Below are 27,500 nucleotides of genomic sequence, written 5' to 3'. Positions count from 1 at the left end.
ATGAAATCTCTGGGCTGGAAATTGCTGGCAGCCCACTCCCACTCATCACCTGGGTCACTTCGCTGTCTCCGCCTTCTTTTGACACCTTGGCTTTCATTTGTAGGTGGCAGATTTTCGTCATTTTCACTGTCGGTTGATATTTCATCACTGTCTCTTGTACCAGGACCATAATTGTCCATTTCATTTCCTTCTAAATCCGATTCATTTTCATATCCAGAAAATGAGTCGAGAAGGTCTATAAAATAGTTATCCTCGTCGAGAGCTCTTCTCTCGATCTGCCGGCGGTCAACTCGAGGATGTCGTACCCTTGACCCGTCCTCCTGTGACATCTTGATGAAGACTAATGAATTTTAGGGAAACACGTGAATTTATATGAATTCACTGTATGGCAACTGACAGACTGTTACCATATCAAGAAAAAGAGGCCAGTATTTCAATCATCAGTCCTTCACATAAAGGAAATTACCGGTGCTCGTATACGACACAACAGTGTTCCGGGCCAGTTTATTAAATGCGTCGTATACGTTACAACCGAAATCAAAGGGTTAATAATGTTTAATAATGAATAACATCCTATAATTTGGGGACAGAAAGTTATCAGTGAAGTCACCTAGAATTAGGAGGGGTTTGTTCCTTAAAAGCATGGCACTAAACACGTAGCTCTCGTTGAGGGCGTGGGGATGACGATACGCACACCTTATGATGACTGAAGGAAGTTTTCAATACTGAGCTGTCACCAAAAGGTCCTAGACATGGTGTCGAGATCTCGTCAGTTCAGGTGTTGGCAGTGTCACCTTCAAGTGGTTTCTAACAGACAAATACTCCCCCACCTGAGAGAGAGAGAGAGAGAGAGAGAGAGAGAGAGAGAGAGAGAGAGAGAGAGAGAGAGAGAATGCGACCGGTATCCCAGCTTAAGATTTTCCCTCCTTATTTTAAGGCGGGGAAACTGTGGAAGGAAAACGCACCGCTTATCAAGTACTTAACCCTCTTACTGTCGAACGTCGCTGGCGGGCTTATAAGCAGCACAAGTACCTCCACTTAATGGCGAGCTTTTTATGATATTTTATCCCCTCTATATTATATATTCATGGAAGTACTTCATGCTAGGCAAGTCTTCACTCAGCTTACGCCATCTCAATAATCTGGATTATTTTATAATTTTTAAGAGACTACCGAGACTTGTACGGTGTGCTACTCGGGTTGCAGCTTCAATAATTTTTGAGCCTTCTTTCATAAGATTCTTAGTTTGGTGCGTGTCAAGAGACATTTAGATATTTCACTGGGTGCCATATTTTATCAGGAAACTAACTGATCGAGCCGACTTTAGGTGTCAGGAGTTGATTATTTCTTATAAGCGCAGCTCTGCTGATTTGCTGTATGCAGGGATGTTCTCTTGCTAACTGTAATGGTCTTACAAATGGCCATTTGTTATCCTTCCTCCTAGAATTACTTTGTCGTACTTGTGAAAGCTCAGGTACTGTGGAATGCCTCGCACGTAAACATTAAACGTTCATTATCGTATGTCGTTTACTCAATGGCTGTTAAAACTGGAAATACAAACATTAACATGCATGCCGATCGAGGCTACGGCCTACCCCAACGCCAAATCAAAGTCCTTCAAAAAAGGCATCGTGCTTACCCCATATAAAAATGGGAAAAAAGCACGTTAAAACGATGAAGATTTTAGCTGTTTGTTACGTAATGATGTACTGTTCTTTGGTCTCGCTACTTTTGTCCTACCACCTCTTTCTTTTGTCACTATTGGTTCACCACTGCCCCTCCTAGGTACTTCCCTCCACAAATTTTCATTCTTCATTTTATTCCATGCTAATTTCTTCATGAGGACTGGGTCTTGTTACATACAAGTTCTCTCTCTCTCTCTCTCTCTCTCTCTCTCTCTCTCTCTCTCTCTCTCTCTCTCTCTCTCTCTCTCTCTCATATATCTTTACTAATTTTCAAGTGCCAACCAACTTCACTATTTTCACTTTACAAATCATTAGGTCTTGCACTTCTTAATTACCATAGTTCTCTAGTGTTGTTTTCGTCTGCCTGGCTTTAATGGCCATAACTCGTTCTCTACAGGCTTTGGTTTTTCTCTTGGCGCCTATGCTTTTTATCGTTCTCCCTGGAAAGAATTGTTTCTGTATAAACTTCCTAACATGAGGACTTTTTCCAACTCTCAGGTTATAACACATCTCTTAATTTTCAAGTTTTGCTTCATTGTGGTCTTTTGTTCTGTTTAATGTCTTTCTGTTGTTGCTAATTAGGGGAACTAGGTTTCCTGTCACCTAACAGTATAAGGAATCCATAATATAATTCATCATTTCCTCGAGTACCTCTTTATCCTTTTCAGATTTCCACTTGCTGCTACTGTTATGATATATTCTATATATAAGTTCATAAAATGACGTTCTTTATTCATGTACTTGAAGTATGCCGTTAGGAGCAACTCCTCTGAGGTAATGGGCTTAATTATGTGGTTCTTCAGTCTATCGACATTCTCTCTGAGATAGGACTCTGAGTGAGTCTACCTTTGATGGATCCTTCTATCATAACTTATAAATTCTTGCCCGCAGTAAAGGCAGAAAGATGAATGGACATGTTCGCCATCCTGGTTTGCGTGTTCGTTGCTAACGTGCTGGATACAAGGGTTATTTGGTAATCGTTGTTCATGCCAAGGTCTTCTATAGGATACCAGATGAGGCGTTTTATTTCTCATGTTATCCATATCTCGACTCATGCCAACGCTAGTCACAATGGAAAAGGGTGGGGCTGGTGGCAAGGGTTGGGCCCCTCTGCCAAGTATTCCTCCCTTTTGGTAGTGAGCGACCGACAGGCTCTCCTGAAGTAAATTCAAGTCAGGTCTAATCCTCCCGTCTACCTGTTTACACTTCATAGCTAGCTGGAACAATCAACGGCAAATTGATGATGTGAATCACTGAAAGTAGGTAGCTTGTAACAGCCATCTCTTCACTATGGCTTCCAAAACTGAATAAGAGTCACAGTTGCACCCACCAAAAGACAGTAGCTCATCCCTGAGTGCAGGGACTAAATCCAGGTACTACCAGCTGGGCCATCTGCATTAGGTTTCCACAAAGGTGAGTAGTATAAGAAACTGAAGCGTTCCCTTAATTAAAATAATAGATACCACACTAGCAATGATAAATACCAAGAATTTCTGACAAGTAAGACTAACCAAAAAGCATGATATATATATATATATATATATATATATATATATATATATATATATATATATATATATATATATATATATATATATATATATAATTTTTTTATATATTTATATATTTATATACAGTATATATATATTATATATATATATATATTTATATAAATTTATATTAAACCTTATAGTAGCACGGCAAATGATGACTTACAAGCTGAAAAAATTGTTTATCTATAGTCTGTATCTGATAGTATGAGGGTTCATCCATTTGGAGAATAAGTGCATTGAAATTCAAGTTTTTTTTTTATATCGACTTTTCGGAACCAATGAGATTTCATCAGCATTAGGGACTAAATGCAAAAGGTTATGCATAGGATATATAAACTAATATACAGGGGCATGAGACATGACCAATCAGTGAGTGGGAAGATTTTCCTGAAATGTTACACCTAGCATATACATTGATTGTCCTGTAAGACGACTCCAAAGATTAAGAAATTTACCAACCAACAGGGAGAGCAAGAAACTCCATCATCATCATGATCGTCCTTGGGGTTCTAATTGTTACAATATTTTCAAGTTGGCAAAATAAGACCTCATATTGCAAAACGACTGAAGAGTTTTCCTTCATGATATAAAGAACTTCTGAGGGAACAAAGGCACCGTCGATTACTGTAACAATTCATGATTCTGGTGTCTGTTACTAGTAGCTCCTTAGAGAGATGGAGGCCATGTTTATCAAGGTAACACCTCCTAACCTCCTACTGACACCATCTTGAAGATGCCAGGTTAATCTCCTCAACATTGGTACTGATCATCCCAAGATATATGTAACTGTAATAACCACAATGCCCCCTTAACTTCTCGAATTCTTCACTCATTTTGGTTACATGTTACATGGCGAAGCCCACAGTCCTCACTCCAGCAGTTATATTTATTTATATATCAGGTTGGATCTCTGGAGCTTCACTGGACATGGGACAAAATTTGTTTAGTATGATATGTGAGGTTTTATTAAGTCTGATAATAGCAAATACAAGAAGTGTTTTTACCTCCACTGTGTTTACTACCAGGATAGCCCCCTCGATGTGAGACCACCTTGACGTGGTGAGGGGGCTCTTGAATTAATTTTTGTGGAATTTTCTGCATATGCTAAAATTTATTGGACCTGATAAACAGGAAAAGATATCATAACTGGGATTGGGTTTATATCCGAAGCTAAATAGTGGGAACTGTGTTAGGACCATCAGCTGCCTGATAATGTTCGGACCTGAGAGACATCAGGCGGAACTATTCTTTAGGGACTGGACCACGGATTCCAGGGGTCTCCGGTTCTGGGGATAGCACTCTCGGCATTCTATCCGGTTTGCCCATAACACAATTAGAGTGGGGATGATAGTATTCTTATACCTTTGGTCCTAGCAAGCAGGTTTGGCTTACACTTGGGCCACTATAATCGCGTTGTGCCATCCCCTGTGGGGTAGGGTAGGGACGCGGACATTTGGGAGTCAGTTCTCACTTGTGCCATTGGTGGAAGAATAATCCTCATGAAAGGCTGATGATATTTTTTTAAGGTTTATAGCCATAATTTTTTATGCTGCTGGCATCTCTTGAGTTGTACCAACCACTGATGATCCTTCTTGCAGCTTCCTTGATGATACTATCAGGAAGACTGTTGTCTATTAAGTTGCTGGGCAGATCTTTATCTCTTAATAAGTAATAGCCAATCTACTCCAGTGGGAGAAAGCTCAGTGGCAGTAGACACTAATGATGGACTCTAGGTTAACTTATCATAAAAACTGCAACATCTATGATGGGAGCTGAACATTAATGCTCCTCTCAGATTTGACTTCAAAGGAGTCCTTTTGTCATTGTAGGTTGTTTTTATCCTTGATCTTCATGAAGATGTTTTGGTATACCAGCAAAAAATACTGGCGTTATTCATTTCCGTGAAGATTCTTCATGAAACCCATGAAGTTTGCCAAAGGCCTCCAAGACAAAGTTCACTTAGTACAGTTCTCAGTGGATCTTTTGGGATGTTGGCAGTAGGGGATGGATTGTTTCAGTATACTATTTTAAATTATATAATCAGCAGTATTGTCATAATACACATTCAAGTAGAGGTGCTCCATTTCTATGGACAATGCTTGAGGTACTCAGTGGAGGTGGCATCGCAACAGGCTCTCCAATGGGAATGTGCTTGAGGTACTCAGTGGAGGTGGCATCGCAACAGGCTCTCCAATGGGAATGTGCTTGAGGTACTCAGTGGAGGTGGCATCGCAACAGGCTCTCTAATGGGAATGCTCTCTGAAAACTTCAAGGGTGGCATTAAGGAAGAGATCTTTAGGGAAAAACAGACACCTCATTATCTACTATTCACAACATCTTCATGAATCAACATTTGGACTCGAAAAACAAAAACAAAAACAATGAAAAATAACACTAAAAATGCACCATATGACAATGGCCTGCAACAAAGATGAGGGAACAACACAATAAATTATTGCTACCATTGTCCAGCCTGCTGATAGCAGGATGGCGATAAAACCTTTAATCATTATCAGTTGGAGATAAGAAAACTTCATTTGTTATCAGTCTCAGAAGTCAAAAGGTGTTGGCCTCACCATTCAACAAACATAAAGCTGGCCTGGGTACTGCTGTCAAAGAGGTTAGCCAGCCACCTTCAACATGATGCTATTTATAGACAATGCTGTTATAAACACCATCCATCTTTCAAGAGCAACTAGTAGCAGGCACTGTCATACTGAATTAAGACAGGGCCAAGGGTGCCCTGCACGCTAATAGCCCTAATATCAAGGAGGAAAATCTCTAATTTTATTATTTTAACAACTTTACAATATCTTTACAGTCATCAGACCCTTCGAGGATAACTGTGACATCAGAATTCCTTGCCTTCCCTATAGAATGGTAAGCATTTTACCTTACTGTGTCAACTTTCCATCTGGACAACAGTATACCCTTGGATTTGAAACTTAAGCTAATCCTTGTGCCCAATCAATAACTAGTGAAAATGTGTTTAATATGACGTTTGTTTTGTATAAATACCCTATCCATTGCCACTATATATAGGATTGGCTGATGAAATAATCTGGTCGGTTCCAAAACATTCAGATAACTGAAAAGGATAAAACTTCAGCGTACTGTATTCCTTTTTTTAAATAGACCCTTATTCTATCAATTACAAATAAAGATACACAGTTTGTTATGCATAAACACACACACACACACACACACACACACACACACATATATATATATATATATATATATATATATATATATATATATATATATATATATATATATATATGATACATATGTGTATAATAAAATGCTTTTTCAAGGAGCCAAGGATTATGTGACTCCGGGACAAAAGGACACCAACCACTGACAACTCCACATTACAACTACCAATAAAAAAAAGGCTTAAGCAACATGAAACATGATTTTCCTCGTATGCAAATATCCATACTTACATAGGTGCTGTATTTTTACATATTTATAAGAACAAAATAATACAAAAAAAGAACGTATAAGTAGACAAAACAATAAATTGTCATAAAAACGGAAGTACAGCAAACTGAGAAATTATGGGCAGCTGGCCTGCGTATGTCGTGCCAGTGTTAAGCCTTCATGGCAATAAATTGGTAATGGACGTTGTAATTACTCTTAATGGAGGTAAAATTAACTGTGTGAGCGACCAATATTGGGAGACATTACCAGGAAGCTGCTCCTACTGTTCACTTTCTTTGCTCTCTCTCTCTCTCTCTCTCTCTCTCTCTCTCATATATATATATATATATATATATATATATATATATATATATATATATATATATATATATATATATATATATATATATATATATATATATATATATATATATATATATATATATATATATATATATATATATATATATATATATATATATATATATATATATATATATATATATATATATATATATATACAAGGTATAATAATCATGTCAAACAAGAGATTTGGACTTTTCTTCCGAGCTGCTAGTACACAGATTTACGGCTCCATAAGTTTCTCATTTAACTGTCAGTTGCGTGAAGAAAAGTGATTATTGAGTCATCAATGCTGATGTGCGAGACAGTTTTCTATGGTTCTACTTGAGGCAAAACAGCAGCTGGGTATGTAAATGGAGCTAATTTATGAACAGGGAAAAAAGCTTTCTCCCATATTGGGGTTAGTAAAACTCTGTACTTGCAACTCGGAAGACGTGAAATTCAAACCCTTCTTTAGAACTGAAGTACAGTTCCCTCAATTAATGTGTGTGTGTTTGTGTATACATTATATACATATATATATATATATATATATATATATATATATACATATATATATATATATATATATATATATATATATATATATATATATATATATAATATATTTCGTGTACGTAATTATGTATGTATGTATATATAAGTTAAGTATACCTTAGTTTAACCAGACCACTGAGCTGATTAACAGCTCTCTTAGGGCTGACCCGAAGGATTAGACTTATTTTACATGGCTAAGAACCAATTGGCTACCTAGCAACGGGACCTACAGCTTTTTGTGGAATCCGAACACATTATACCGAGAAATGAATTTCTATCACCAAAAATAAATTCCTCTAATTCTTCATTGGCCGGCCGGAGACTCGAACGCGGGCCCAGCAGAGTGCTGGCCAAGAACGATATCGACCCATCCAATGAGGAACTATGTATATTTATAATATCCATATCTATCTATGTATATGTGTGCATATATATTTATATATGTATATATAATATATACACATTATATACATACTGTATCTATATATATATATATATATATATATATATATATATATATATATATATATATATATATATATATATATATATACATATACTCGTATATATATTTTATTATAATTATATTCACTTCAACACGTGGATCGTTTACCACACATTACCAAAGGTGAAAGAATTTATTTCCAAACCGAGCCATTGAAGAAGGACTGATACACTGCCAGGAATCGCAATAAAGATACTGCAGAGACAATACTGACGAACATACACAACCGATTGAGAATACAGATCCACCATTGACGGGCATCTAAGTAGGAGTGGCTTCAAAACTCATTTGGGCCAGAGACAGAAATCACTATATACTCTCAAGGGCCAATACCGATAAACGTACAAACCATAGGAGACTACAAAGTCATACCTGGCAGGTGTCGGGGGAGTGGCAAGAAAACTCACTAGTACCATTTCCCTGTACTGTTTACAAATATGATAATCCTTTTTCCTTACCTCTCTACTGCTTTCCTTAGAATTTAAACATTTTACGAATTTCTTGTGAAATTATAGGATCAAGTTTATACATGCCTTGACTGATATTGTGCATGGCCAGGGAACGAAGATGTAAAAAAACTTTTTGCCAAGTTAAATGAATTCTTACCATCAATCAAATTCACTATGGAAATGGAAAAGGTTTTGGGTGAAATTAGTCTCTTTCTGAGAAACAGATTGGTCTGAAACTCCTTTTAATTCTTAAACAGTAAACTTGAGGCAGTGATGGAGAATAAGTGTTCCAATAACCAGGACACCTTAACCCCCCAGACAGTGTCCTTCAAGCCATCCAGGGATCTGAAGGGCACTGAGGCCATGCTTTGAGGGTGACCATGCCTTCAGCATTAGGGACCAGGAAGGCTCAGGCCTCAACAAAACCACAACAAAAGAGTCGAGGTGTCTTTTTCGCACAAAAAAGGTGGGGGCGGTTGACAACTGTCATGCCTTTGGGTAATGTGGCAGTGACAGTTGGTGGAGCCCTGAGTAGCCATCTTTCAGGAACTAGCTGCCTCTTAAGGTCCTCAGCTGCCATGTATCAGGGAACAAAGTTTTCAGTGTCTTTTTGTTCTTACCAGCAGGCACAAGGTGGTGTCCAAGAACATCCTTTCTTTCAGGCTTCATGAAAGAATCAGACGGGAGTGTGGTTCATCCTGTGAGGAAGAAGACTGTCCAATCTGGGCAAGAGCTCACAAGATCAGAGGGTTGCCATGTCCCTAACCTTTCTAAGGAACTTTTCAAGTGCACAAGCAACGAGGGGAGGGATCCAGTGTAGACAGACTACCTTTACCTTAAGGATGTTGCCCCTAATTCATTCAACATCTATTCCTTCGGTCCTGCGGTGGCTACTCAACAGGTTGCGCTGTCATCCAAGCACCTCTTGAAAAGATAAGCTTATTACCCATGGTATTTAAAGGGTTTACGGCTGCAAACTGATTGGATAAGTGATGGCTTCTCTCTCCTTTCTTTTCTTTCCTTCTCTGCAAGGCAACAATCAGGCTAAGCGTGCGCTGAAGCAGGCCATGATGAAGGGGAGCTTCCTAATTACTTGAGCCATGATGAAGGGGAGCTTCCTAATTACTTGAGCATCTAATTGTAGAAATTCGGCTCACAAGGGCAACTTGCCGGGCTCTCCCTTTCTAAACAAGGGAGAGTCCAGACACATCTCACTTTACCTCAGGGCCCTATCAACCTTGCATCCCTATACCGCGTTGTACAGGAAGCTACAGGACTCATTGATCCCTTTCTCATCCTCATGCCATTCATTTGTGAGATAATTCTCTCACCTAAGGTGCAAGTCTCCTACATTGGTTTATTTTTCTATATGAACATAAAGTAATTAAGGTAAAATAAAAATGTAAAAAATGCATTTAAAAAGTTAAAAAACAAGAATGAAAAACAAATAAAAATTCTCGGTGGTCTTTCCATAGTCCCACATACCAAAGGAAAAAGTGACGGCTTATGGCAGGTGAGAACAGGCCTCACCCATCCCCCGCCCCACTACCCTCTAACCATCTTGTTTACAAAGCTTCCATGACAGTTACAGCTCGCGCCCTTATATTAAAGGCAATGGTTTGTATACCTATGGAAAATAAAATGTTACAATATGATAATTTTCGATTCGTTCTGAAACTCAACCCACAATGACCAAAGACTATAACCATCATAGCTTGGACCAAATCCAAACAGCAAAGCATGCCATGAACAAATAACGCAAAAATTACACGAGTACAGCTCGAGCGAGTTTTTATATTAACTGGTGCTATGGTAATACACTAGTAAAAAGGACGTACAAGAGAAAGGAGAGACTCAACCGAAACAAACAGAAATTTGGACATCGTCAATATTCAGCATGCAACATTTGGGTGCATAAAACACCGCATTTGTTATTTTGAGGCCATAGATTGATTTCTAAGACAGGACACTTGGAGCAATTAGGCCCATCAAGCCCAAAAACATAAGGCTAGAGAAGATTAGTCAAATGAGCACGATCACTCTTTGCCACTTCAAAAGTACATAAAAATACTGAAGTAGCAAGGTCAGATGGAATGTGTCCAGAGGCTTTATAAATATTCTTATGTTAATGTTAAATTACACAAACATTTACGCATGTTGGTGGTGATAGTAGTACGTCTTGCTATTTTCCTTCATTTTCATCTTTTTTTTTTCGTAAGAAAGGCAAAATGCAAAGGCAATCAAGAAACAGAATCTAACAATAATATCAAGCACACTAAATTTCATTTAACTGAATAAAAAAATATAGGGACGTGTAAAAAAAAAAAATGGACAGAACCAGATAAATACATTTACAATACAAAGGCGAGTAGCATAAAATAAGTCGTGTTTAACGTGATGGAAGAAAATTCTTCAGACGTTCAAGGATTCTCAAAATAAAGAACAATTAAAACGTCAGAAACATGGAAAAACAACTGAAAATGCGAACAAGCGTTCCCATGTAATATTTCATAGCCTAAAAAGAGCCCACAGTCTTCGTAACAAGTTTTATTTGTGTGCAATGGTTCGAGTGACGTAAATGTTGCCATAATGTTTTCCCAAAACTCCAATGGACCTTCCACCGAATTCTTACGCATCATTTTCTTTTCTATTTTTGGTCAAGTGTTTTTTTTAACTCATTTTTCTTTTATCCAGACAACTGTAAAGGTTTCCAAGGACGCGTGGCATTAAAATGTTAAATTACAAATAATTCCACTTTTTTTGCTTGACGATTGACTGATTGATTATGAAATTTAGGTCTTGAAGACCAAGCGCCGGAACCCATCAGGATTATTCAGCGCCGTAATGAAGGTGAAATATATAAATTAATGATATGATTGATAATGAATATGTGAATGATGATATACTAGTAAAATTCAGTGTTAAATATATTTGATTTTCCCTTCAGCGACTTTTAGCAACCAAGTATGCTTTCAGGTATCTTGGCGAGTTCATCACAAGTGTTTTAAGTACAATTAATGTCAGTGCATAAAAAAAATCATTACAACAACAACAACATCCATAATAATAATAATGTTAGCAACAGTAACATGTTCACAACATAATCATCCGATCATGAGGTTTTAAGTTACAATTTGCATAGCAACATGTAAATGGGTGACACCTACGGCATTCAGACCCTGCACAGGGGAGACGTGGGATTAGCAACCATTCCATTTTGAATCTGTTATGCTGACAAACAGTAAGATTTTCTGGATCAACCTTTCTCATAGGAAAGGTGTAAGGGAAATATTTATACTCTACACAATAGATGGCGATAGAGGCTAAGTAGTCGGAGGTGCCTGAATTATGAAATGTTTCGCTGTTAAAGAATTGGCCTACTATTTATTGACACATGTTAAACAGTTACCGTCTAGCTGTTAAGTTTTTTTTTGTTATTTAACTTTGTGTTAAGAGTTTAGGTTGAGTTGAGTTCTTATTACTAATGAAATTTGAGGATCGAAGGTTTTGGCCCAGGGTGGTCATGTAATTTGTTTCAATGTAATTTAATATGTAATTAGGATATGTGGCGAAGGGTAATCATGATCCTATATGAAAAATTTATGTAATAAATGTATTGTACAGTGTTTGTGTTTATCCCTGATCCAACTTCCGTGAAAATAATTTTAATTGAATATCCCTGACAAAAGGAAAATAAGGAAAATAAAAAAATCTACACAAACAAACAAAAAGGGATATAATACTTATAATAAGAGCAAAAAAAAAAAAAACTGTGGTAAGGCGTATAGTACAACAGCACACCAACGACTAAGAAAAAATAACACTGAAATAAAGTATCTATGCATTTTTTAATACGATCTGTCATTTCCCAGACGCGTCTGTAATAAGAATGGACTCCTTTCGGTTTGTGAGAAATAGAGATGCATAGAAAATTCCAGTAATTTCGATCTGTTCACTGTATCATACAGTGAACAGATCGAATATGACCGAGTCAGCTATAATTCATTCCAACTATGAAATGAGTTTGCGTAAAAAAATAATTTCAGTCGAGTGGAGAAATTAATTTCTGTGAACCGAAGGGCATACGATGATATTACATTTTTTAGTCTATTGAAAAATCGGTTATCGATCACCATATGCAACCAAATGATATGATACTGAGAAAGATGCTTCATAATATTTGAAGAGCCTTGTGCTCTATGCGCTTTTAATGCTGAAGGGGTCTACACACGTAAACTGGATATTTATCTAAGCAAGCACACAGATTATCTAACATAACATTTCATTTTGGATACACACCGGTTCGTGAATTTCCTTCTGTCTGCCAAACTGAGATGGCTACGTTGGTACAGTAGTTCCTTACTGTGGTTGTTCGCTATTATCCCAATACGTTCAAGAACATCTTTCCTAGGAGTGATAATAACACTCCATGTAAAATATAAGCAAGTCTATGCACAGCTATATTTGTTGTTAAGTTTGTAAAGTATGTGTAATATCTGCAGAGTTCAGCTTCAAACAGAAAGCCAATCTCTTTCCAATGTAAAAGAGCCTCCCATCTTTGTTAATAATGATTTCTTCCAAGGACAGATAGGTCCAAGGATTACTGCAGATGCTTCAACCAGAACTATGCAAGAGAACGCACCCTTAAGAGGGGGATTCAGTCAGGACCGTGTGATATGATACCAAGTCTTGACAGATCCACTTTTACTGTATTTACAATTGAAATCAACATTCATATCATTGTTAGAAAGAGATATCACTGAAACACGTCGTATAAGCAATGGCACGTTAAGATTGACCATTAATACCTTTCATAAGAATATGCGCAATTAAAAGGCAACTTTAAAACGTCTGAAACGAGAAGGACGACATCTGTTTTGAATATAACGTTCCGCTTGAGCGGGAAGGTCGCACATGAGGGCTAAAAATGGAAAGCACTGACGATCAAAAGGAACACTGGAAGAACTTGCTTAACCTTATAAAAATATTACCATTTTAGGCAAAGTGACTAAAGAACACCCTCCAACCACTACCAGAAAGAACTGTTTGTAACAAAAGTATTTAATTAACAGAAGGCATTAAAACTGCACACAGTGCAAGGAGTGCAGTCAGCATGGCCACAAGCCTTAACCAGTCAAGTTCCTAGAAATACCAATTTGTTAATGAAATGATAGACTAATTGAAGAAAAAACTGAGCTTATTGAACTAAAATTCTCATTCTTTAGATGAGAACTGGGTTCTGTTTGCATAAAAGCGCTACTGACGTGAAATAGTAATTTCAATTTGATTAAATTTCGAATGGGAAACCTTCTAAAATATCAACCAATAATATAATCATAATAGTGTGTAATTTAAACTAAATTTCATTATAAACTTGATAGTCTATTCCAGATTTACGTTAAATCTATTCTTGAGTCCTATTTTTTCTCGATCAATTATAATAAACACAAATTACGAACACGGAACATCAGCATTTGTTCACGAAGAACCCATTTACATAAACATAACATACATGCTCACAAAAATCACAAGACAGGATAAAAATTCAAAAGAGAAAACTCCCAACGGCTTGTCTTTATAAAGCGCTTACGCCAAATGAGTCTACGACTAATAGTCATGAGTCAAACACCCGAATATTTATATCCCCATCATAACCCTTTCATGGATATAAAGCACCCGTAACTACGACAAAATCGTGAAATATATCTTGGTAATGGATCGCAAATAACTCTCCCGCAACGTCCAATGGGACAAAGTGTATATGCATGAAGCTAATTTATTGCCCCAAATTGTGGTGATAAAATCGCCATTTCGTTACATATTTCTTCAAGGTGTGAATAAAAGAGGTTATTCTAAGAAAAAAGATTGAATGAAATTATAAAAAACGACCAAGAACTATCGCCGAAATCGTGATGAAGCGAGATTCATAGCCCTCCAGAATAAAATTTCTTTTAAGAATGAAAAAGAAACTTAGTGTTCTGAACGACTTCAGCCAAGAATTCACTAATCTACGTTATGTGAGATGAAGTAACTTCTAATCGACAGGAAATCAAGTTGCATAAAACCCTCGAACAAAGCATAAACTACTGAATAAACGTAAATAAAACAGAGGACACATTAGAAATCACTGTATAATCATGAACTCCAAAACATACAAACACAGATAAATACTATTGCAATATTCAGTATTTGAACAGAAACACCACCGAATGAACTTAAGAGGCTGACACTCCCAATAATTGTCCACTAAGGATCTACTTATAGCTCAAACAAAAATGGCAGCGAAGAAATCGGCAGTGCCACTGTTTTCTCGCATTCGACATTTTTTTCCTTTTACTTTCTGGTCCTCTTCCACCAGAGTGAGACTCGTTGCTATAACAATTACCATCTAACTGCCTAGAAAGACCGTTCTTTCTAGATCGTGATCCTGCTGATGAGTACCGCAAGGTTTGAAGGAGTGCAACTGTGCCTGTCACAGTTTTCCTTTCCTTTTCATTAATCGCCAAAATCTGTTTTCTCTTTCACAGAATGCTAGTGACCGGCTGCTCTAGGAGCAAGAGCCTGCGCCAGCCCAAGACTGGCTTTACCTAAAAAAAAAAATAAATAAATAAAAAAACAGGAACCTTCAGGTGCAAGTGCATCAGCATATTTACGGTCAAAACCTGACACTGGGGTCAGATCCATTCAATGTTTAAATTTTCCTTATGTAGTCCGGATAGCATAGAGTTTAAGTAATTTAGGTAATGAGTTTACGTAGCTTAGGTAGTCTTCTTGTAATTTTTGGTTTTTCCAAATAGCCTGTTTCTTATTTTTTCATAATACAGTAATACTTCTGGTAATTACGTTGTTAGTGTTTGTGGAGTCCACAAAATAGAAACTCCATTGCATTCTGGCATGAGAACTTTTCTCGGCAAGTTAGAGTCTAAGCAGTACACTGTAACTTTAGAATCCTGAATAACAAACAAGTGAAAGATATTCTGGCCCTTATAAACCCAGGAACACTTAACTGTAAAATCTCTTAAGTAATTTTTATTCTGCTAGGTACACATACCAGAGCCTTTTATGCAAGATTGCTTCTCAACGCGAGCTGGAGAGGATCGTTGAAAATTAACTGGTGGTTAAGGAAAAGTTGGGGGGAGTGGGGAATCCCTCATTTACCAGTTATCATTTAACACTTTTTTCCTTTGGTATTAGGGACAAAGCGAGGTGGTTGAGAAGAGAAAATCTGTAAAAGGCTCAGGTTTATTTACCAAGGAAAATACAGATTCCTTTTGCATTTCTTTTTAATCTCCGATGGAAATACGTACAAACTATACCTTTTATGTAGATGTTAACTGACCGGATAGTTGAATCTCCACTGGGAAATGTCATATTCCTAGTCACATAGTGACCAAGGAAGCAACGACCCCTGTAACCTATTCAGTCTAACAGAGGGATGACAGAGCAATAGGGTCCCGAGCCTGGGCAAGAAGTGTCTGGATCCTACTCAGATAAGGGACATTCTTGAGAAATGAGCTAACACATGTTGGGGTCAATGGGTAGAAAATATAGCACTAGCAACTCCGCCCCCCCCCCACAACTGTTAAAGGGAGAGCGGATAGTCACATCTTATGCACTAAAGCTCTAATGCTGCTTGCTTGATTGAGTAGCCACCTGCATCTGTGCTCAGTCCAGAATATACACGCCTTAGCTGCTGCTCCTTAGATGGAAAAAGGAAGAGTAGCCAGTAACTCTACAATTCGACCACAGCCTTTTGCCCTCGAGGTATCCCCCAAGTAGAATGACCCGGTAAAAGGGACCTGATGCCTCAGGTACCTGCTCTCATTACCTGTGTCATCATGAAGTTAACTGGAACTGCCAGGGCCAGTTCAACAGCCTCTGCCTTCATGAGTTTTCATCCAAACTATACAGCCATCTACTTTGCCAGAAGCATTGTAAGCCTGTTTGATTACAAGGGATTCCTGGATACCTTCGTCTTGTATTCCAAATGCAGACAAAATTAAGTACTTCCTGGGTCCTCTATTGAAAGAGAGGAGGGCATATTCATCTATTCCAATGCCTGGTCACAGGCCTATTGCATACAATCAATACCATGGTACTGGTTGTTGTATCCCCAGGACAAGGAATACCTATGTGCAGAACAGGGTTCCACAGCATGTCATCCATCCTGAGGAGCTCCTTTTGTTTGGTGAACACAGAATTAGTCAAGACCACAGGAGAATGGGGGCATGTGCTATCAAGCAAACACAACTCAGGGACCAATGGCAATGCACAAGAAATCAGGGTGCAGCACACATGCAGGCAAACCAATCATCCTGGTACCCAAGAGTACTGTACAAAAGAGATCTGTTGCATACAAAGCCTTTCTGTGCAAGTACAATCCTGAGACCATCGATGCACCAAGGGTGGGAGTGTGCTGACTCTACCAAATGTTCTTGAGCAAAACATGTGTAGAATGGTTGTGAGCATCCTTTGCATCCAAGAAATTAATGGTTTACTATGATCATTTGGTGAGATCAGTGACAACCCTACATACAGTGGATGTGATGGAGAAGACAAGCAGGAGAACAAGAAAGAGCTTGACGAAGGGGAGAAAGGGAAATGCATGTACAGGTACTTTTTTCTTAGTCCTAGCTTGAGTTTTTATTTTCCTCCACAGCAGAACTGGCCAAGTCAAGGTGTATCATCTTCATGGTCACTGAAGGTGCAGGAAAATTAACTTGCTTGATTACTCTATAGCAGGAAACCCTCTGATCTGCTAATCAGACTATTAACCTGATCCAAGACACCACAAACAGACAGCAACCAACCCAATCAGAACAACTGCCTCACCTCCTGCGTGAATCCTAGAGTTTGCTCTGTCAACAAAAATAGTCTGACAAAGGGGGCAGTGTTTACTTCCCCAGGATCATTAAGTTAACCAAGAGCCAAACAATCTCCATCTAATTTTGATGAAGGGATTCTGCTTTTAACATATTCCTTAAAGGCACAGTTGGATTATCTCCTGAAAGAGAAGCTAACACATTTTCTGCCCTGGAGAGTGCTCTCAGACTGTGGACATCAGCAATCAATCTAGCCAACTGCAATAAATGAAAAAGTGAACCAAGGTTGAATCAGGTCTGTATTTTCTTCTATGTATTCTTTTAGGTTCCAAAGGGCCCGAAGTTGAAAAGCTTGAACTATTTTTTGTTCCTTTTTTTTGTTGTGGGGACAGACACAGAAACATCTGGTTCAAGGGAAAATGGTTCCATTGTCACAATGTCGGTCCTTTATTTACAGGGATATCATTTTCCTCACATGGGGCGCCAACAATCGATATGGAAAGTGCAGAAGTCATCGACTACAAGGGACTGAGAGGACTTAGAGGTAGAGGGGGGGATCAGGAGGAGATTCCCTGATACAAACCTAGGGTGCTTTCGACAGATTCCTTGTTTGTCACCATGGCTGTGTTCAGTCAAGGAGAGATTTGAGGTACATGAAAAAAGATACTATGGCTTCCCAATCCCTTGGGAGGTCAAGGAAGAGACCTCATAGGATCAGAAATACCCAGAATATGATCATTTACACATGCAGGGCCTTGGAACTGATGATCTATGGTGGACTTTGACAACCGGGTCATTTGTCCTCTTCAGTTTTGTCCCATCAAGAATGGGGCTGGCATAGTCCCCTGCATGTGCACTGGAAGTGGTGAAGAGTTGGCAACCCTTGCAACCCGCATCACACATCCACCAGCCAGTAAGCTTGGAACCCTTGCTGTGAGTAGGAACCTTATGGTATATCTCATGTCAGGGATGGTTTTAGATGTGATACTAAAGGGGCACTAAGCTACCAAACCTCCCTAGGTAGCAGAAGGAAAAACTGGGAAGTGTAGATTAGCACAGGTAATGAAGAAGAGGATAGGTGGGTCCACTAAACAGTAGGGTGGGAGATCACCTACCTGTTACCTATACTAAATTGAAGCATCATGTTCAAAAAACAGCCATTACATAATCAATCCCATGTGAAGGTTGTCACCAATATAGGAAGCGAGAAGTAGGAAAACTTACAGGAAAGGAAGTAAAGGAAAAGGTTTCTGAACGATTAGTTGAGCCAACTGCAAAGATCAAATGCACAATAATACATTCGATCTCTGCATTGACCCCGCAAGCCTCCTACCTCAACAAGGGGTTGGGATCGGTGGGTACAGGAATACAAACCATCGCCTTTTATACAGGAGACTTACTCCTTGGGAGGGAGGTAGGTCTACAGCTGACTGCAGTTGAGAGCCACCATGGAGTTGCCATGATCCCAGGTGCCTATCAAGCAAGGGAAGTCATGACTCCTGTGACCTCCTATCAAACCAGTGAAATGGTTGACCCTGAGCCCAAGTGCACCTCCCAAAACAAGAAGAGGTGCTTGTATAATGCAAACAAACAGAGAACTAAGACCTTTTCCATAAGAGACCATGCTGGAAGACAGTTTAGTCCTATTTAAAACCAACTACCAAGCAAAAGAAAACTCCACCTAATCCCCTGTCCCCCTTGTTATTAGAGACAGGATGAGAGAGATGCCCTCAGTCACCAATAAGGAGAGGGTGCCCTAAGTGTAATCACCAGTACCCTCCCTGACTCCAGCATGTACTTCAGCCCAGATGCTGCTTTCAAAAGAGGGAATAATGATGGAATTGAACCCAGTCACTCCACTTCCACCTCCAGACTTACACCAACCTTTAAGTACATCTGTGATTAGAAAATCCAGTATTATTAAGAACTTGACCTACAAGTAAAAATTATTTACTTTAACAGAATCTGTGCAGCAGTTTCTTACCTCCTGTGGTAGGCTAACCTGTTAGGAAGAAAAAATAAACATTATGAGCATTTTCCCAAAAAATAAATCATAAACTAATGTTTTCACTGGTATATCACTGATTAGTGTGCAAACATGAATGTGACTTTTCCTGATGGTCAACAAAAGAAACTGTCAACCAGTTTCAAACATAACTTACCAAAAATATTTCACAAAAATCAGACCATTCAGATAATGAGTGAATATGATATTCAGTAGTAACTCTACAATGAAGAAATAAATTTAAAGCCTGGTAAATAATTCTTCCAAGACTAATAAGCTGTAGTTAATTTGGAGAGTTGGACTTGACAGTGCTTTAAAAGAATGTTGTTTGGCAAATGAAAAGCCAGGACCTATAAAAAACAAAAAAGACATAAGTGTGAATTTAAGTCTTACATATGGAAGGCTGAGTAGACTTGTGCAAGAAGTCCTCTCCAAACAAACTTTCAACTTACAACTTTCCAAGATATGAATGTCCATGTCCATTTGTTGAAAATCTGCCTAATTAAGTGAAAATTCAAAATTGTGCTGGACTTTCAAATTCAGCTGGGTCACAAGCTTTGAATAATAAGTCCATGTACACCAGCTGTGACATTTTTTCAAAGTAAAATTAATAATATTTTCTTAAACTCGCAGTTGTTGATTATTAAAATGCACAAAAATTCAATAAAAAAATGCAATATTTCTTATTTTCCAATTTACAAAAAATATATCTATACAACTATGAGAGAAGTAAGCATATTTTCAATAGCAGTTAACAGAGATCAGCCAATAGAAAACAATGAAAATACAGAAAGAATTCTCAGTTTTGGTTGTTTATGTGCAGCCAAAATCAGTAACAAAAAAATACAGCAACCCTTCCCAAAGCAGTTTCTTCTGACTTCTATATTAAAAAAAAAAAGGTATAACAAAATTAAACTTTTAAATATTCACCTCTATAATATGATAGCTATAAAGTCCTCTGCCATCAGGAAGACAATGGTATCATTTAGTTATGTTGTCTACTGATCCCTGCCTTCAGGGTCAACGGAGACCCATGCGTTTATTGTTCTCGGTTTTGTTTCTGTCCACAAGAGTGGGGAGGTTGGGGAGCAATTCATCATAAGAGAGGTTAATAATTTCTTTAAATATTTATATCCCAAATTTCTATTTTTGAAATTAATCTTACCTCACTATTATGATAACTGATTCCCACACTGAAAATGAAGGTGGGTAAGTGTAAGAGGACCCAAAAATTTGACCACCAAAGAACGAAAGCAATCCCATCTGGAATGATACACCACTTGCTTAATGATTAGAATACATCAGGTGGTACTGCTGCCAGTCTAGGGCTAATTCATAAGACCACAAAGATCTCTGAAAATTAGTGAAGGTTCCTTGCAAGGGAAACCACTCACAGTCTGATGACAGTGGGATAAATATCCTGTGCAAAAGGCCTACAGAGCAATGACTTTAAAAGAATGAAGGCCCTTGCCTAACCCAAAACTAGGTACCTTCATAAACCAACCCCCCCCCACCCCAGTTCAACAAATTCCTAACTAGATACAAAAACTAGAGTAGAACTACCAAAATCATTCAGGATATAAGTTCCCCCACTGAAATGAGAGGCAAAAGAGCACTACAACCTTCAAATTGAGTTTCTACATCCCACAAATAATGTGAGGCAGAGGCAAAAGAGCACTACAACCTTCAAATTGAGTTTCTACATCCCACAAATAATGTGAGGCAAATACTGAGTTACATCTTCATTGTGCTGCATTTGCAACCTTCTCCAGAAAGAGGTTAAGGAAACTAAATAAAGGTTGTCATAGCTTTCATGTCAGGGAACTTGACTTTAATTAGGGGTAAAAAGGAGGGGTCTAGATTGGCATGAGCTTACATTGGGACATCTGGTCTCCTGGGGCTACAAAAACGGTTCATGACATTTGGTCTGAGATCCATGGTCCTTTGCATGCGAAGAGAGAGTGCCCTGACTGGACAGAGGGAGGAGTCTTCCCCACATGGAACCAAGGAGGACAGACTGGGGACTTCAAAAAAATAAGGCTGAGCTAAAAGCTTGAAATCATTCTTTGCCCTGAAGACTGGCAAGGGGGAAAGGACTGCTGCTTGCAATGTGAAGCCCAGGTTAGAGGAGAAGGCCTGTGTCTCACTAACCCTTTTAGACAAGGCCAAAGCCGACAAGAATAGGACCTTCATGTTTAAATGCTTAGAGACTGTATTCAAGGGTTTGAATGGGACATGGTCAGGAACGCTGGCACTATGTCCAAATTCCATCCAAGAGACTTTACAGAAGACTTTGGAATTACTATCTGGAAGGAGCATATGGCTTACTTAATGTCCATGTCAGAGGAGATATCCAAACCTGAGCACCTTAGCAATGGAACAATATCCTTTGATTGCTAAGACTGGCATACCTTTGGTATGGTGGAGGTAAATCAAGAAGTTAATCTGATTATTTACGGAGGTACAGGTACACAAGAAACCCCTATGGAATAGCACCAGCCTCTATAAACCGACCATTTCCTCTGGTACAAGGTGTTTGTTGAATGCTCACAAGAGACAGTCTAGTCTCCATGTGGTCAGCTGTAGCTCGGGGAAGTTTCTGATAAAAGCTCCTTTAACCTGGTTGTTTGAGTAAATCCATTCTTAAAGGAAGAGCCTCAGCTGATAGACAAGAAGAGAAGTTTTCAACCAGTTTCCATCTCATGCAGAAAGATACAAAATGTGATGGTTTGTATTCCTGTTGGAACAAAAATTTCTATAACTAGTAATTTGTTTTTCCTGACGACACACACCATAGCCTTTTAATGTTAGCTGGAATCTGTCATTGCAATTTGATATCAGCCATCACCAAGCACTTTTTCCTTCAGCATGAAGGAAAAAATGGTGTGGTTGAGGTGGGTAATATGATAAAAGGCTCAGAAGGGACTCATTAGGTGGAAGTCATCTCTCTCTCAACTGACTGGAAACTGCGACCCACCCAGAAATATCACAATCCTAGCCACATATATAAAGCAAGGGAAGAGATTGCTCCTGTAGACTCCTATTCAGTCTAACACAAGAATGCCAGAGCCATAGGGGCCAGAGCCTGAGCAAAGGTGTCTTGAGCCTCATTCAAGGAAGGAAAGTTTTATAAAACAGATATAATGATACCCCCTACCCAACCAGTTAAAGGGAAGAGCAGATGGAGTTGCATTTTAAAGGAGAAGCACTATAACTGGAGGCTTGATAGTGTAACTTATCCGTATTGTGGCCAAACGCCACAAGTACTAAGCCTTTGTTGCTGTTCTGTATCAAAGGAAAGGAAGAGAGACCAGCCACTCTATTTTAAACTCCAGACTTATGCTAAACCAAATACTGTACTTGGGTGAGATACTTTTCTGTTCAAACAGAGCTGGGCAACTGCACAACCTGTTAAATAACCACCAAAAGTCCCAGGGAGACGGTGTCAAGGGACTCGAGGGCAACTTGCCTCAAGTAAAATGAGGTGAAGGTGGTCCTGACGTTTCCAGAGCCCACCCTTATTACCTGAAAAACCAAAAAAGTTCCTCCTCTAGGTAAGGGACATTCCATGAAGCTGACTTCAAGAAGTCTCACTAAACTAAATGACTATCATCTTCACTTGAGGAATTGTAAGCCCAAAGAGAAAGGGTACTCCACACACACCCTCATGCTTGCCAGTACTTACAGAAAGTCACTAACACATGGGCCTTAGAGGGTGGGTCTTTTGGAGATAGTATATTGATCACTTGCAATAGGCACAAAACCATCTCATCTAGGTCACCAGCTACAAAGTCCCGAAGGAAGGGGATAAAAAAACTCTTGTATCTCTTGTCAGAGTTCGACAGTTTGTGAGTTTTCACCACAAACTCGGGAACAAATAAGAACAAGAGAGATCCTGGGAAGGAGAGACCCTCAATCTTCTGGATATTGAACTACAATACATGGGATAAACCATGTAACTCTCTATGCTTAACCAAGGCTGAAGCTAGCAGAAAGACAGTCCTGAGCATGAGCTCCCAGTCCAAAGCTTCCCCAAAGAGCTAGTATGGATATGGATGTAATAAATGAGCCACATCCCACGCAAGAGAATGAAGTTCATGAGAAAAAGACTATTCACAGCTCCTCACGAGCATGGATAACTTTGCCGATAAAGAAGAACCACACCATTCACGCTGAATACCTGGCTCAAGGCAGAGCAATATCCTTTAACCACTGAGGCTGAGAGGAGTTTATCCTGGAGAAGGTACACTAGGAAGTATGCAATCAACTGAACAAACATTCTGACAACAGACACCACTTAAATGACACCATTCACAGGTGGCTTACTTACCTTAGTACATTTTTACAGAAGAATGACGGAGATAACCTGATAGAAAAGCCTATCCCTCTCAGGATACGATGAAGATGAAGGAAGTGTACTGCCTGGTGATACCTCCAACTGTGTGGTTGACATTCAAGAGAGAGCAAAGGGAAATCTTTCCGGTACCTCTACCTGGAGAGTCAGCAGATCTGAGTACCACTTGACTTCAGGCCAACAAGGAGCCACTAGGAACATCCTGAGACTGAGGTGATGTACAGTGCTGATCACACTATGGGTCAAGTTGAAAGACATCCTGATTATCTAAGGGGTGCTGGAAAACATCTTCCATCATTGCCCAAGGACCTGGCACTGGAGAAGAGAACACTAAAAATTTTCAACTCAGCCTACTAGCAAACAGGATGAAGAGACTACTCCGTCCCTAAAACCTGACCCTGACTACTGAGCTGGTCCAGCAGAAAATTCCTCTTGCCCAGAGAATTGCCTCCACCATAGGTAGAAGATCAGCAAGGCCACCGAAATGGGAAGAGACATTGTCCCTACCCATTTGTTGATATATGCCACAGTGGTCATGTTGTCACTCTACTGAGTGACCTACCAATTGCTCCCAAAATGCAGTTCCTCATTGGATAGGTCGATATCGTACTCGGCTAGCACTCTCCTAGCCCCGCGTTCAATTCTCCGGCCGGTCAATGAAGAATTAGAGGAATTTATTTCTGGTGATAGAAATTCATTTCTCAGTAAAATGTGGTTTAGATTCCACAGTAAGCTGTAGGTCCCGTTGCTAGGTAACCAACTGGTTGTTAGCCCTGTCAACCCTCCTTCAATGCATCTGAGAATGGGAGCATTTCTGATGTCTACAAAATTTCCCAGGTACTTTGCTGCTTGTGTATGATATCTAACTTTTCCCAATTAACCAAGATCCCAAACTCTTAGCAAAAGGAGAGGCAGTGGTTTTTGTCCTGAAGCAACTATGCCTCAGAAGATGCCTGGACTAATCAGTCATCCAGCAAGACCAAAGAAACCTGGGCAAAAACTAAGGCAATTGCTACTCCAAAGCAAAGATATTTGAACTCTGCAAACAAAGATGAGAAGCTTCAGGTGAATGAGTGCTTTAAAGAACCCATCCTTCAGGTCTATCTAAAAACCAAGCCACCCTTTCTGATGGACTTCCATACCAAATATGTTGTTCCCGTCTTGAAATGGTCTAAAGGATACACTCATTTAGCAGAAAGTTGTTAATCACCATTACCCAAACCCCAATTTCCTTCTCTACCAGGAAAAAATGACTAGAACCCAAAAACTGGTTCTCTACAACTTCTATGGTACCTTTCTCCTTCATTGCCTCAACCTCCGTTGACATGACCAGAGATTTTGGCAAATTCAGAGGGTACGGGCAGAACAGTATCAGTCTGAGATCAGGAGGATGATGGTTCTTACATTAAATCTTGTATCTGTCCCTGAGGAGGGGAATTCTCTCGTGATAATAATAGATTGTCTACTCAAGCTTGTGGAAAAACTTTGAACAGAATATAATCAATCACCACGCCCAGGTAGGTCGCTCTTTGACTTGCAACATTTATTAGTAAGCCTATGGCTTTTGCCAAGCCCAGTACAGGCTCTCTTGCCCTCAGGACTTGCCTTGGACTTCACAAAGATAATCCAGTCATCCATGTACAGAAGTATCTTTACTCCTATTAAGTGAAACTATTTGTGAAGGGATAGCACCCTGGCGAAAACTTGGGGCATTTCCCACCACTTAACCCACATTGTTTCCAAGTTCAACAACTGTTTGGAGCTCATGCTGACAGATGCTCTTACATCAAAGACAATGGTTTGTATTCCTATAGGAACAATGTCATATGTGGGTGTGGGCAGCCTATGAAAGCTCAACCCACTAATGAAAAAAGTGATTTTAGTTGTCAGAAAGGGTGGATTTTTCCAGTAGTTCTGGATGTGGTTTTTATGTCTGCCTCTGACAATGAATGAATGTTGCACCTGGATGTGAGCAGGTTTTGAAAGATTTTACTTAAGCAGTACTCTGAATGCCAACTTATTTTTCTGATATTTATAAAAGTTTGGCATGTTTAACAAATTTCCATTGAAAAGGTTGATTATCCCAAACACATTTTGCTAATTCGACCACTAGTGGGGGACCAAATTGATAAACCATGCTCATAGGGTCAAAATAGGTTGGGGGAAGCACAAAATGTTTAATAACCAGTTTTCATTAGCAAGAAAATATTTCTCTGCCATTTATGGCACCCTATATTAACTTAAATAATGGGGTCAACACATCTAGTCAGATACAGTCTGGCACCCTAGGTTAGGTTAAGGAAGGTTAGATTGGGATTCAGCCTTTTATTTCACTAGTTTTCTTATTTCCATACCCAAAGACCTTTGTTCCTACAGTAATACATATTATTGTTAGAATTATGGGTGTGGAATGAGTTAACCGCCTATAACTGACAGAAACGGATGTCAAATTCTTACAAATCACAAACAAAACCATTAGAAAAACAATATTTTATACCTGCACCCTTAGTCATTTCAGTATTATCATCATCAACTCTAACCATAATATGGAAGGTGCCTCTGTCACTCCTTTCCTATGCTTTATCTACAAATATCCAGCCTCCTTTCTAATAATATTTGAGTAGCGTACTGCTGTGAACAGTCACAATTACAATAAACCATCAGGCCCCACTAATGTAGTATGACACGCTAAAAAATAAAAAAGGCTACAAAACCTACATGTCACAAGTATGAAAGATGACTGCAATTCACTTGATTCACTGCCTTAACATAATAGCATAGAACAGGGACAAGGAAAAATTAGGCATAAACTTTGTTACTAAGTTCACTTTCAGCTAGCCTAGACATATTTTATAATACCACCTTATCAAGGAGGCTCAGCTGAGGTTTCATATGAACTTACAAAGCCAACCAAGGAGAAAAGATCAACAAAAGGGCATGGGTCTACTTAAAAAATATAAATGGAATATAAAATTTAGGCCAAAGGTCAAGAGCTGGGTCCTATGTGGTCATTCAGTGCCGAAAGGGAAACAGAGAGCAAAAGGTTTTAAAAGGTGTAACAGGAGGAAAACTCTGCAGCTGCACTATGAAACAATTTTGGGAATGGGTGAAAAGTAAGATGGAAGAGAATATGGAACGATGTAGAATTGAATATATAATTTATGACAAGGAATGAAAGGGGGCCGAAGGGAAGCTGCAAAGAACCCTAAGTGCACTGAGTGACTGACGGCTCTACACCCCTACGGAGTAGGCCTACCTCGGCCTTAAACTTACTACAAATTGCGATACAATGTAATCACCGGTAAACAAAATTAGCCTATAACTGAATATTCAGTGGAATGCACTTTGTTTGAAATAAGGCTTACCACTTCATGGTAAGAGCATGTCATGGACATTCACGGGCACACATAGTCAATGCTTGTTCATCAGAAATTATTTCATACCTGTCATAAGGCCAAATGCAGGTTTACGACGCATGTATGAGCATCTTCGACACTCATTAACACACTGGAGAAAGGTCACTTTAATACTATTATAACTCCCAACCAAAGAATCATAACAAAATTCACAAAAGCGCACTGTAAACATCAAACGCAAACAAATATTTCATGCACCAACTCCTTCTGCAGCTCACCAGGAAGTGCTCAATGTACGAATGTGTGAGAGGAACGTTGCCATGCAGACGTCCTCATAATTTATTTGACTTTCAGAAGGTTTCAAGTGATAATTTGAACGACTATTCACAATCATTCAAATTTTTAGCTTTTATCCATATTCCTGTGACACATACGACTTAGGTGA

The 27,500-nt window shown here is 39.0% G+C and overlaps 1 long non-coding RNA gene across 1 annotated transcript in view; it reads right to left on the bottom strand.

Moving 5' to 3' along the window:
- Nucleotides 1–27,467, bottom strand: part of LOC136839768 (uncharacterized) — a 303,840-nt gene extending 276,373 nt beyond the window's left edge. Inside the window, exons 1-2 of the long non-coding RNA XR_010853453.1 lie at nucleotides 27,143–27,467; nucleotides 19,325–19,342 (exon numbers count right to left, since the gene is read on the bottom strand). This is a non-coding gene — a long non-coding RNA (uncharacterized lncRNA). The remainder of the gene's footprint in view (nucleotides 1–19,324; nucleotides 19,343–27,142) is intronic.
- Between the last annotated feature and the right edge of the window lie 33 nt (nucleotides 27,468–27,500).

Source organism: Macrobrachium rosenbergii, chromosome 6, assembly GCF_040412425.1.
Source record: "Macrobrachium rosenbergii isolate ZJJX-2024 chromosome 6, ASM4041242v1, whole genome shotgun sequence".
Lineage (NCBI taxonomy): Eukaryota > Metazoa > Arthropoda > Malacostraca > Decapoda > Palaemonidae > Macrobrachium > Macrobrachium rosenbergii.
The sequence above is the reverse complement of the archived record's forward strand: the minus strand, read 5'-3'. Positions and strand labels throughout refer to the sequence as shown.